At 34.1% G+C, this 12999-nt stretch overlaps 1 protein-coding gene across 2 annotated transcripts in view; it reads right to left on the reverse strand.

Annotated features, from left to right (window-relative positions):
• Positions 1–12999, reverse strand: part of LOC118744558 — a 136776-nt gene that overhangs the window by 36105 nt on the left and 87672 nt on the right. The window contains exon 1 of one of the 2 annotated variants that reach the window (XM_036477679.1): positions 8039–8677. The exons of the other annotated variant lie outside the window; for it this stretch is intronic. The gene's annotated coding sequence lies outside the window, so the exon portion shown is untranslated. Of the gene's footprint in view, positions 1–8038; positions 8678–12999 lie in introns of those variants that run through there. 2 annotated transcript variants of the gene reach the window in all.

The following is a 12999-nucleotide window of genomic DNA, read 5'->3' on the forward strand; positions in this document are numbered from 1 at the left end:
TTATTCAAGTATTGTCTGGGACGAGTAAGAACAAGAAGGTACTTGTAAAATGGGTTTGATAGAAGTTCGTTTGATTAGATAGCTAAAGCTTTCCATCTAAATTACTTAGGTGAATAAACTACGATTTTTTCCTCCACGTGGAATTTTTTTTAACAACAGTAAAGCGCAACTCCAAACACAGACGGCAAAGTCTCTATTTCGTAACCGTATAAACTATATTATTTATAAATTGAACGATGATTTCAACGTAGACTTTTACCGCTCAACAAAGGAACCTTGGATCTACCAGACGATGCAGTTTTGTAGTCCATTCAATTAATTAAATTTAGTTTAACAAAGTGTAAGTTTCAATTCGCTCTACATAAATTACCGTTGATTTTTGAGAATTTTGTTTTGTTGGGGTATTGCGCATTTTCTTCCATATAAAAATAAATTTTTTCATGCGTTGATTTTTGAGATTTTTTTTTTTGGGGGTACTGCGAATTTTCTTCCATTTAAAAATACATTTTTTCACACCATTGACAAAAAAATTCTCAAAAATCAAAATTTGTTTGAGAAAAGCTCTATGTGAAATTAAAAAATTGTGGTTTTCGGTGTTAAATGAACTACATTTTTATAAAAACAAATAAGAAAAATTTGGGCTGAAAAATATTAATATATAAAATCGTCAAAACATGATGGTATGCATATTTTTGACGTTGACTGTATATTGCAACTTGCAGCGCATTCATAAAGCCTGGCTGCTAGACATCTAAGAGCATTCGAAAGAATAGTATTCTTGATCAGCTTTTAAAATAAGGGAAACAAAAAATTTTCTTCTAGACGGCACTGGTATAAAGGCAGGGAAAGCGAGAAAAATTTTATTGGAATCTCTTTCGTTTCGACTACCTCGTTTAACTAGCATTTTAAAACGTTATGATATCGAGATTCGTTGAAAGAAGATATGTATAAAAATATGTAATAATATTGAGCTATAAAGACACTGATCATATAGCTATTTTTAGAAAAATGTATATTAGTTCGCACAAAACTTTTTGCTTTGACTGCGAACGCGCTAAAAATTTATGTAAAGTAGTTAACAATGAATTAATTTTCCACTCGCTCGCATGGTAAAACAAAGACCTTATCCGTCGAGTTGATTGTGAAAGAAAATATTTATAAATGTTAATTTGGGCATCGACAAGAATTTGTTTGTTACATTTGAGTTATTTCTATAGCGACTAGTGAAATGTTAACGGCTGGAGAGTTTTTTTTAGTTGAAAAGTTTAATTAAAAACACGATAACAACTACAACTTATATTGAAAATATTTGTGTGACAACATCAAGACGCACGCAACAAATTGGAGGAGAAGCCCGGCCAAACACTAACATATGTGTAAGCGCCAATCTATTATTATTATTACATATTATTATTAAGCTGCGTAGATCAGCTATACCACCCTCTTACATCGGCCACTGATCCCGAATTTGAGCTTATCTTGAAATGTATTTATTAGTGCATGATGTTATTGTAAAATTGTATGCAATATTTTTTATTGTGTACGCCACACATATAATATCGTCTAATTAAATAATTAAGTATTTTTCCACTGACAAATTGTTGACTTCTTGCGCTTAATTGTTTTTAAACATTTGCTTAAATCGATAAAAAAAACATACATCCACATTTTAATCATTTTTAATTGCAACCAAATGTTTCGCTTGCTTATATCATCATACACACATAGATCTCTTTTGTGTAATTGCGATATAATAATTGTGAGTATACATATGGTCTGATAGCGAGAGTTGCGCTTGACAACAACAAATGTCAGTTTGTACATAAGAGAAGATACTCAAAGCAATTTGTTAAATTGTAGAAACGTACAGTGACTGAAACAAGTGTTCACATGTAGATTTCTTTTCTTGTATTCACAATTTTTTTGAAGTTGACTTTTTTTTTGTTATATTTTTATAAAAATGTTCAAAACCGCATAAAACAAAGTAGAAATATTCCAAAAAATTTCACAAACATTTTGACTTTCTTAATCTGCGTTGATTTTTAATAATTTGGCTTTGTTGACGGCTTTTTGCAAATTTTTCCATATAAACATGAATTTCGTATGGAATAAAATGCGCTAGAGCGTTCGCAAAAAAATGTAAACAAAAAATAAAAAAAATCAACGCTAGTTTCTATAAATTGCACTTGTTATGATGCGAATTCTTAGCTGCTTCAAACAAACAATTTGTGATACTAAAATTGTAAAGGATTTGAAACTGCATACCCAAAAGGTTTCAAAAAATTCAGATCAAGAAGTTCGAAATTTTGGTGAAAATTTGTTGAATTTCTCGAAATTTTTATAAAGTGTGAAATTTTAATTTATATGGATTTGGTTAATGCATGGACAATATTTTTATAGAAAAATACTAAAATAAACTTAACTTGTAAAACATTGTTAGTATTCAAAACAAGAAAAACCTCACTTTTTTGGGCTACTGTATGCACATTAGGGTGGTCCTTAAAAAATCAAATGCACAATATTTTTCAGTCTCACATCCATCACATATACACATATACATTTTGGGACGGTTAAGGCGTGTCGCACAGGGGCCATAATTCAGATTCCTCTATGGAGACTCAAAAAATTAATATTATTTTTTTCATCGACTACCCAAAACCGATACTACCTTAGTCGAAGATATCACAAATACATTTTGGTCCCGATTGCAGTCGGTTAGGGCGTGTCGCAAGATCGATATCTTAACCGACTCCAACCGGGACCAAAATTTATATGTGATATCTTCAACTATAGTAGCATCGACATATTGCTTGAGGCTTGGGAAATCTTATGTAAAAATTTGCTTCCTACATTTAAGGACCACCCTAACATATTTATTTACATTCATTTCTAACGTAAGTATGCACGTCAATATGTGGCACATTTATAGTTTTGTTTAGTTTCTGCGGTTGCCTATAAATTGCGTTTGTTATAAAGCTTACATACATACATATATGTATATACTCAAGTTAGTTTGGCTCTCAAGTGCCTTAAAATGGTTTTGTAAATTGACGCCTTAGCGTCTGTGGTGTTTATATTACGAGATATGCATACATAAATCTGTTTATGAATTCGAAAAAAGGTTAAGCAGTCGACATATTTGAACAATTCATACAGAGTAGAGAATTTTTATTCGCCAATCGAACCTTTGTATGAAGGTTTTGTTTGGAAGAGAGAAAAATCCACCACAGAGGCACTCTTGGGAAGGTTTAAGAAGTTAAGTCCTTTCTGATAATACTGGCTTTGCAAATATCTGACAAGTCCTTAGCTTATGCTTGAGCTACTGTGGGGTCATTCAAGTCGGTTGCTATTCGCTCGAAAAAGTTGTATTAGTTACGAGTGTTTAGAGGCGAAAGAAGTGTTGTTATGAGAGATTTTTTCTCAATAAAGAAAAACATGTACATATGTATGTTGTGTATATTAGCGTCGAGTCTGTCAGTGAGTTAGTGAAGGAGATGATTGTTTCAGGGAAGGTCGTTAATAGCTTGACTATATAGAGTTGCCTTTTGACGTGCCTGTTCAGATGATCCCTACGAGCATGAATTGCGGCCGTTCAGGCGTCACTAGATGTCTGTCAAATAATGTTTGGTCTTTGAAAAAAGTGCCGTAATTACCATCACAGCCGGTTTTAAGTACGAAAATAGCTTGGATTTTTCCGGACCATTGACTACTGTTCTGACGAATACGTCATAGTCAATCCAGTGTTCCTCTTGCTTACTTATTTCTAGTTTTTTCTTTTTAATTCATTTATTTTTTATGCATTCACCTAAAATAGAAACAAAAAAGATACCAAATAAATTCCAATTCACTTTAAAACTAATTGCAGCTACATATATTTTATTTCTATTTCGTTCCAGTATTTTTCCAAACTGTTATCTTTACATGCAAGCGTTGAAATTCCCCCCAATAGCATGACTTAAAATTAAATTTTTATTGATAGTAATACAATAGGCAACCAATATTAAAACTTTAAGTAAATAACAAAATTCCAGTTTACATTTCCAGCGCATGTTAATCTTATCGTTATTTCTACTTTGAAAACTAAATGACTTAATTTACAAATATTGAGTATTAACTAAAAAACATGTCAGCCATGCGTCAACTGTAATTTACAGACGAAAAACAATGCTTTCTGTTCTATTATTTTCTCAAACAGAGGCTTTTGTTGCGTTACGACTATTTACTAGAAAATAAATGACGTTAGCTCCTGTTTGTGAGAGTGACTAATGAAATTATAAAGCGTGAAAGCTTTGTTTTCAACGTTATTTGTAGGAAATTTTCGAGATTTATTGCTCAATAGATATACGTATGTAGAAAAATAGTAAGTGCGAACTTTTTACGAGAAAATTTAGAATGTTAAGAGGTTAGCGGACTAGATTAAGGAAATATGCATATCTGAAAAAAAATGTTTTTGTTATTTTATGGCCTTATAATAATTATATTTAACAATTTATTGAGCTTGAGTTGCGTAGGCAACTGACTGAGTCAGCAGGGGTCGTTGGATCGAATCCCACTGAAAGAATTCTGATGAGGAAATGTGGTGATTTCCGAAATAGCTAACACTTCTACCGTTTTTTCATAATGACTGTTGCTTTTCCACAATAGTTTTTCATTAAAAACGGCCTCAAGCTCAATAAAAATCGTTGAATAAAAAAATGTTCAATTTAGTTCTATTAAATTTATAATCACAGTTAAATTATGCTAAACGTAACCTTTCAAGTCGCAAAATCCTTCTTAGTCAAAATCATTCTCGATTTTTAACCTTAAAACTGATCGACGTTGCTCAGTTGATCATTAATTAAAAAACGCAAAATATTTGACACAACGCATTGAACATTAACTGAGAAATTTAATTGGCTCGTTTGAGTGCAAAGTCAAAATTTGTTCGTGTTCTTAAGCATTATTGCGCATTCTAATAGAAGAACTTAAATAAGAATTCCAGGTGTGTTTTTGGGCCTCATGCATAAAAAAGTGAGCTTAAGCTCAGACTCGATACAGGCTTTGTACAGGAAATAGAGTCGGAGCTTAAGCTCAATTTTTATGCATAAGACCCATTGTACTAACGTCGATGTGCAATTCGAATGTCAAAGTTTGCGATGAATTATTTATTTCAGCGCTTCTTTCATTTACATATTTTGAAACCTTATTTCGACATTTAAAGTTTTTTTTTTTACTAATTCCAAAATTATTGTCTACAAAAATGCATTGCAACAAAATTTTCAATAATGCTGAATTTTCACTAGACATTAGACAATATTTGTTTCATTATTTGAAAAAAAAGTTATCAAATTCATTTCCACATGGCATTTTTTAAATGCCTAAAATTTTTTGTCAGTTTAATGCCTAGTGGAAATTCGGCATAATCAACGATGAAACAAATAAAAAACTCATACAAATTTGTATTGAAAAGCCATAAAACCTAAATGAAGCAAATAAACATTATTAAAATATTCAGTAGACGGCATATGCAAATAAGGAATAGAAAAAATCGATTCAACATAACACAAAGTGCAATCAGACAGAAATTAAGCTTCACCAGAAAAAATCTAAAACCAAACAAAATCAAAAGGCGTTGAAATTACGCTGCTACGTGCAGATAATTAAGCGCAAATAAATTTTTAAGCACTGAAAACGCCAAAATAAATACCATGACGTACTCAACACATCGCGGCGTGCGAACAGCACAATTTTAGCACCAAAATTTTCGGGAGATAAAGTAACCGAATGTGTAGTCTCCCACACGAGTATGTGCCGACGATAATCAGTTTATTTAAACACATACCTATGTATGCACATATGTACATATATGTATATGTTAAGAGCTTGAGGCCATCACAGTTTTTCGCTTGAAGACTTTTCGAACTGATACTTAAATCAACAATCGCTGCTATATATGTATGTATAAGAAAAATAAAAAAATACATATATGTACAAGCAAAAACGCCTTTATGGTGGCAAAAGGCACTTTAGCACAGCAACAAAGTAGCGAAAAACACTGGCAAAGAGTTGGGGGGGGGACCAGAATTAGCTCCACCGGCGGCGTTGACAACATATGTACATATGTATGTAGATACCACAAACGAAGAAGAAATATAAAATGTAAAAAACGTAAAAATCTAAACAAAATTACAGTTGTCTAGCAACTTAAAATACGCTGAAATGATCGCTAGTCAACTAGCCAACAAATGTATAAGTATTTCTGATATGTTTACACAAACGAGTGGGCACAAGTATATGTACATACAAACCTTTGATATGTATAGTAATTTACTTTTTGCTTTAGTTTTTTGCCAAAGCAAAAGCCAGAAATATGCGGAGTAGAGTAGGAAAACAACCGCAGAAGCAAAATACTATGTAGAACCTTATGTTGAACCAAATAAAAAACAGGAAAAACAGCAGACTAAAGCCACAATTAAACAGCTGGCCTGCTGCTGCTCGCACAGCAACAACACAGACAACTAACGAATTAATGTGACTTGGCAATGTGTGAATTTTGTACCCAGTACGGCATAGCTCAACCAATTACCTCAGGAAAATTAATTTCATTCTACTTACTTCAATACTTATTAGTGGAAAAATCATCTAACTTTGGGCAATTAACTATTTTAGCAATTAATACTAAGAGATGCCTGCTGATAATTGTTATCTTCCAGAAGGCCCGGATTCGAATCCCAACAGAGACAACATGTGAAAATGATGGAAATATGAAAAAGCATCTGTGAAGTGCAGAACGAAAGCGTAAACCAAATGCGTTTTAAAGCAGTTGATATCAAATGCAGAGTCGGATAATTGACTGATGCCATATTAAAGTCAACAGTTCGTTCCAAGGCAGGAAGTCAGGTTTTCAACTAGTTGTGGTCGGTAAAAAACTGGTTGAACATCGATATTTAAAGTACATAGTTTCTTTCCGTACTGGGTATGTACTACGAGTACACGAATACAGATACAATGCACTCGTTGTTGTATGTTGCCTACTCGACCATGCAGCGCTGTTAGCGTCATCAACTAGTGCTTGTTTTAACATAAGTCTTTGCTTCTACTCACTAAATACAAAGTACATATACATATTTCTTTCGTAGATATCGTTTTTTAACAACACACATTTTCGCATTTATTTTAAAAAACTCTTGAGCAAAGTCAACGGCAGCCAGAGCAGCGCTGCAGGCGTCGAAGCCAGCGTCTTACTGCTGCGTTTCAAAAAGGTTAAAAACTTGTTTCGAGCCGATGGAATGACGTGTGACTGTGACGACGACGGCCCGACGTTGAACGTCAACTTCGTCCGCCGTACGTTTAGGTTAAGTGACTGCCTGACTAACTAAAAAAATGCCTGCTTGACTGGCTGGTTGTTTGGTTGGTTGGTTGGTTGGTTGGCCGTGTAAATGCCCTGTGTGTTTGCAGTGACTGCCTGTGCTTGCTCGCTTGCTTTGCTTGCCTTATAGACATTCGATTTCGTAGTGGCCTACGTTTTGACTGTGCTACCTTTTCTCTGCTGTTTGTTGTTTTTAATTGGAGTAGAGCTGCATTGAATAATTTTTTTTCCACCTATTTTAAGAATTTTTTTTCTGGTTTGTTATCCCACCGGGTTCACTTCAGCATGCAACACCAGAAATAAGAATTTTCACACGCTTCTTGGGTTTTCACTTGCCGTGTGAATTTTTCTGTTTGTTTTTGGTTTTTTGTATTTATATTTTAAGTGAAATACCTACATACATATATATGTATGTAGATACACACATAAAAAGGTGAGAAACTTTGTGCAAAGCACTTGAAATGTACGGTAGCTCCACTCGTTTTATAGACTCCAATTTAATTTTATTTGAATTAGTTAAAAATTGTATGCACTTAAACTTGTAAGCGCTTTATATTCCACACTTTCTCCCAATTCCCCACACTCTTTCTCACAATTTCACACGCTCTTTCCACACATTTTAAACGCTCACGAAATGAATGCTACATTAATTTTAACATATTATATTTTTTTTTTACTTTTGTACTTCACCTTTTTCACTTTGGCAACTATGCTCCGAGTCCGCTGCTTAGCAAACGATTTCAATCTAAAATACGCTGGCTGTCTCGTCGTACGAAGGCTCTGCTGCTGCTGCTGCACACACACACACGTACACAGCTTATGTATAAGTATATTTCTGATTTAATTTTATGTATAATATTGGTATAAGTTTTCCACTTTTTCGCAATTAACTTTAGCTTGTTGCTGCCTTTTTGCTTGCAATTTGCCTTACAACTTTTCCAATCACTTTATTTCTTACGTTTTTCATTCAAAATTTTATGTATGTATACTTTGTCGTGAATTAAAATTTTCTCAACATCAACTAGGGCACCACCAAAAAAAATCCCATACACACACACACACTGCTGCTCCAATGCATATATCTGATGTATTTATGTAGATACTTTATGGTAATATGCCTATATAGAAGCATGTACACGCACAGTGTTAGCTGTATATCTATTCGTTTTACACAGGCAACGCGATTTCTTTTACTTTAGCAATTTTTTCTTCAGACAGAAAAAAAATCACAATCACTGTAATTTGTAAACTTTAGTTATACTACTTTACTGTTTTATCCGTTGCTGACATCCGTTTCAAACGAGTTATGAGGCTAGACTGAGTGCAGCACGAGCGAGCTGAGTGCTACTTGTACCAGTTTGGCACGTAGTTGGTGAGAGAATACGTTTGGGAAAGGCATCAGGGAACGAGAGTATCCATCGCATTTTCAGCAGTTCCATACATGGCACACATAGCGAGTGGGCCATAAAGCGCAGCTGTCGAGAGCGAGCGCATAAATGGAGCTGATGGTGCGCCATGAGTAGCTGTTGATTGGGTCTCGAGAAGCCTCCAACAAATTTCTGCTTTAGCTCAATAAAATTTAATAATTTAATTTCGCGCTAGTAAGCGCTCTCTCATATGTATTTTACAGTTTAGAGAGCTGCTAAATTTATGAGGAGTGCTTAGTTACTCAGCAGAGTACTCGCCCTCGAAAGATATCTTACAGCAGGGCAAAAAAAAGTATATATTTTGTGCACGCGTTTGCGCAACACTTGTGTACTAATATACCGTATACTGTGCTAAATTTGTTCACCTTTCAACAAATCAAAAGGAAATTTACATACCTGTCACTGGTTAACACTAGTATGAGCTTGCCTTAGATGCTTCTAATAAAGAGCTGCGTCAGTAACATAAATTTCATACCAACGAGAAGAAATGTGAACACAATAAGGCTATCTACCATGAGAACATCGTATTATCAATTGCCCCTAATATGTGCTATTCACTATCACATGCTATCGACTTTCGATATTTTTAGCTCACCCCATAAAATCCACACTTCTAGTTAATAATTCAACATTTTCGTGGGTTGAATTCATTAGCACTTTAATTTATATTTAAAACAAAATCGCAGCTTTTCATTTATGTATAACTGGTTTCAGTCATCAAATTTCATAAACAATCGCAAATGTATTGCATATATCGTTGGCGTTGCTGCAAAACGGTCTATGTCTATTAGCACTCTTGGTACTTAGATGCTGTCTTATCTGCACCGGAATTCATCTGCAAATCGTTAGACTCTCATAAACTAATGACAAAACTGTCTTCCTTTGGCTGACGCAGATGAACGATTAACAGAAGCGACCAGATACAGGTGACAGATCATTTAAGCGCCTGAGGTAATAATTGACATAAAACGTTTTGCAGTATCGCCGACGATATGAATATATGTACATATCTATGTATGAGCGTAAGCACTCGTATATCCATATTCTACAGTTATAAGCTTGTGCACACGATCCAATGGCGTGATGTCTAAATAAAGCGTTCACAAATATATTTATATATGCTAGCTTACCAAAATTTCAACGACGATAACTCGAAATTTAATAGAAAGAGAGAGTGAGCGCGCCACATGCCTACTTGGTAAATTAAGAAGTTTAAGTCCAAAAGTATGAGTTCACCTCTATTTCGGAAGACGTAGAAAAAAACGAAGTGAGCAAAAATTTTGTGATTGAAATTCGAGTTTTTTACGCGTTATAACTCGTTAACCTAAAAATTTTAAGCGAGCTCTGTAGGTACTCAGCGAGAGAGAAGGCACAAAGTATAAATTTTTCAGCTAGTTGCGAAGCGTGCCAATATTTCAGTGGCATAACTCGAAAACTACATGAGGTCATCGCTATATTTAAACTTGATATCACGCCATATTTTATTGGAAGCAAAAGTGGTCGAAATAATTATAGCCGCACCACATTTTTACAAGTTTTAACATATTATTTTTGTTGTTATTTAATTTGGAAAATTTTATTAGACAGGTAAAGGCAAAAGACAAAACCGACTCCAATACTCATATAAAAATTTAAGAATACCGTTAGTTTCTATATGATCTAATTATCCTTCCTTACAAAAAAATAATTATGGAAATCGGTTAACGTGGTCCAAAGTTATGCTCCAACATACATAACGAAAAAAAAACAATATTCCGACGAATTGATAACCTCCTACTTTTTTTAAAGTGGGTTAAACAGAAAAAACTCAAAATAAAAAGAAAACAAAATCTGCTCCCGAGGACTCGAACCCGTTTCTCCCGAATGGCACACCAGTGCTTTGCATACTCGGTTTTTGCGACTGAGCTGGCTTTTTTCTAAGATTTTTCTGCTAGAATAACAAAAGTCATTCGAACTTTCTTTTCGTCTGTCTTTCAAAAGACGTTTTACAGTCTTAGCCAGAATTTCCCTGTAAACCTATATTTTTAGAAGTTATCAAGTTACGTGTACTTCATTATTAGTATATGAGCCAAAGAGAGTAGTAATAACCGCCGGAGTACGGATAGGCTCAGTTCGCATGTTATGTTGTTAATAGCCAACCTTTTTATGATAACGAGAGTATTTAAAGGGTTTCAAAGGCCTTGAACGGCTAGGGAACTGTAAAATTTTGATTGTATGGAGTATTCATATATATTTCGGGTTATTCGTTACCGCTTTAAAGGGCCTCAATCGCCTTTAAAACGCTTCAGTTGTCTCTGAGTCTGAAAAGTTTCCAAGAGCAAGAGGTCAGATTTTGAGTCTGTAGCAATTTTACATTAAAACTTGTTACCCCTTGGAACATTCTCAGATTTCCAGTCGCTTTCGTCAGCGAAGGGAATGTCGATTTTGTTGCAAAAAATTACCTTCATGATCTTATATTCAAAATCAATTGTAGAACAATTTCGGCGCATCGACAAACTTTATCATAGCAACATCTCCAGAGATAACTCATTGGTAAATACCATTTTACGAATATTCTACAATATAGTAGGTAAAATGTCGAATACAGCAGGGAGTGATAGTAATTGCCTGTCATATCCTAGCTATTAAACTTCACTAGTTATTACAGAGTTGTTTGCTTAAGAGTTTAGATTGCCTAACAACCCGATTGCGTAGTAGATAAATACTCGCAGCTGCCAACTAGACTGCCTACGCCTAAGTTCGCTTTGAACCCATTAAACACCACTCAGTGGGCCTTCTTAAGTAAAATCCAGGTCCTTATTTACTTTCAATTTACGGTGATATGGTCTAAATAGTCTAGTTTAGAGGTTCGAAAATAATAAGGAAAATTTTATTCATCCAATTTTATAAACTAGTGAGCGCCACACAGTGAAAAGTGGAAAAGTACTAAAATATTCTACAGCCAACAAAGGATGGTGGTGGCGAGAGCTAAAGAGAGAGAGAGAGACCAAATGTATTACTACTTGCCTGGGAGAAAATTCGCAAGATTTTCGCTCGGAGAGTTTGCGAACTAACAGGTAGAGAAAATCGTTTATCTTGAGAAAAAATGCCAGACGATGAATGAATCAAGCAAACAGATACATGAATTCTGTAGAGAGAAAAACTGAATTTGCACAGGCAGACTGCGAATGTACTTAATGACTGATTTCAATGAAAAAACGCACCCGCAGAATTTAAGGTCTTAACGACTTGGGATTTGCAGTAATTAAAACTACAGCGAACAACTTAAGAACTAAGCTAGCCAGCCAGCCAGCCTTTAACTAGTGATTTGTTAACAATCTAAATGAGACTAGGGGGATGGAGAATGTTTAAGTGAAAAGAAATATAACGTAGACATTTTTCCTTTGGCGCTGGTCAATTGAAAAATTATATGCAAAAAAGAAATTAATTTGCTGTGTAGTCCATGAAGAATATAATTTGAGCACAGAGAGTTCCAACTGAGTTCACAAGTGAAACAATTGAAACCGCCAGATTTGGTTTGCTTTGATTTGTCTCGATATCAGTCAAACACTAGGACTCAGATATCAGCTACCTTGGGAACCTCAACGCGTGGCACATACTATTAGTTTAATTTTATACATAATAAGTACTGCAAAATGCTAAGAAAAGCAGCTGACAACTGTTTTATGCCGGCATAAAAGCAAAGCAAATATTATTAAGTTGTCGAGAAGAAAGGGAAAATTACGGAAAGCTTTGAGGTAAATGCAAACAAAAAGCTAATTGTAATAAACAAAAGAAAATAGAAAAGTAATTACGAGGGCTAACCATGAAAAAATTATTTGACTTCAGAAAAGAAATTGCAAAATAAAAGTGTAGTACTTATCATACCGAAGTATAAAGTACTTAAGCTAAAGCTTTCCCCGAGGTATACGGAACAAAAATATAACTTTTATTTAAAAAAACAATCGGAAGAAAAATACCAATTAAATTTTACAATTTGCTTAATTTCTTTTTAAATAAATCCAAATTAACCCAAACGAAAAAAATATTATCAAAAAAAAATTTTGAACCAAAAAAATAATATAAAAATTTCAAAGCATTTATATAACCATTATTTTCTTACTGATTTATTGAGTTACGTGTGTCAAGTTAGCACTACACTTTTCGAAATTGGAAAAGTTAACTACGGCATTAATTGTGGTGTTGTGGAAAGAAAAAATTTGTAGCTCTCGTTTTTTAAGAAAA

Source organism: Rhagoletis pomonella, unplaced genomic scaffold (assembly GCF_013731165.1).
Source record: "Rhagoletis pomonella isolate Grant_MI unplaced genomic scaffold, Rhpom_1.0 Rhpom_scaffold_00008, whole genome shotgun sequence".
Taxonomy (NCBI): Eukaryota; Metazoa; Arthropoda; class Insecta; order Diptera; family Tephritidae; genus Rhagoletis; species Rhagoletis pomonella.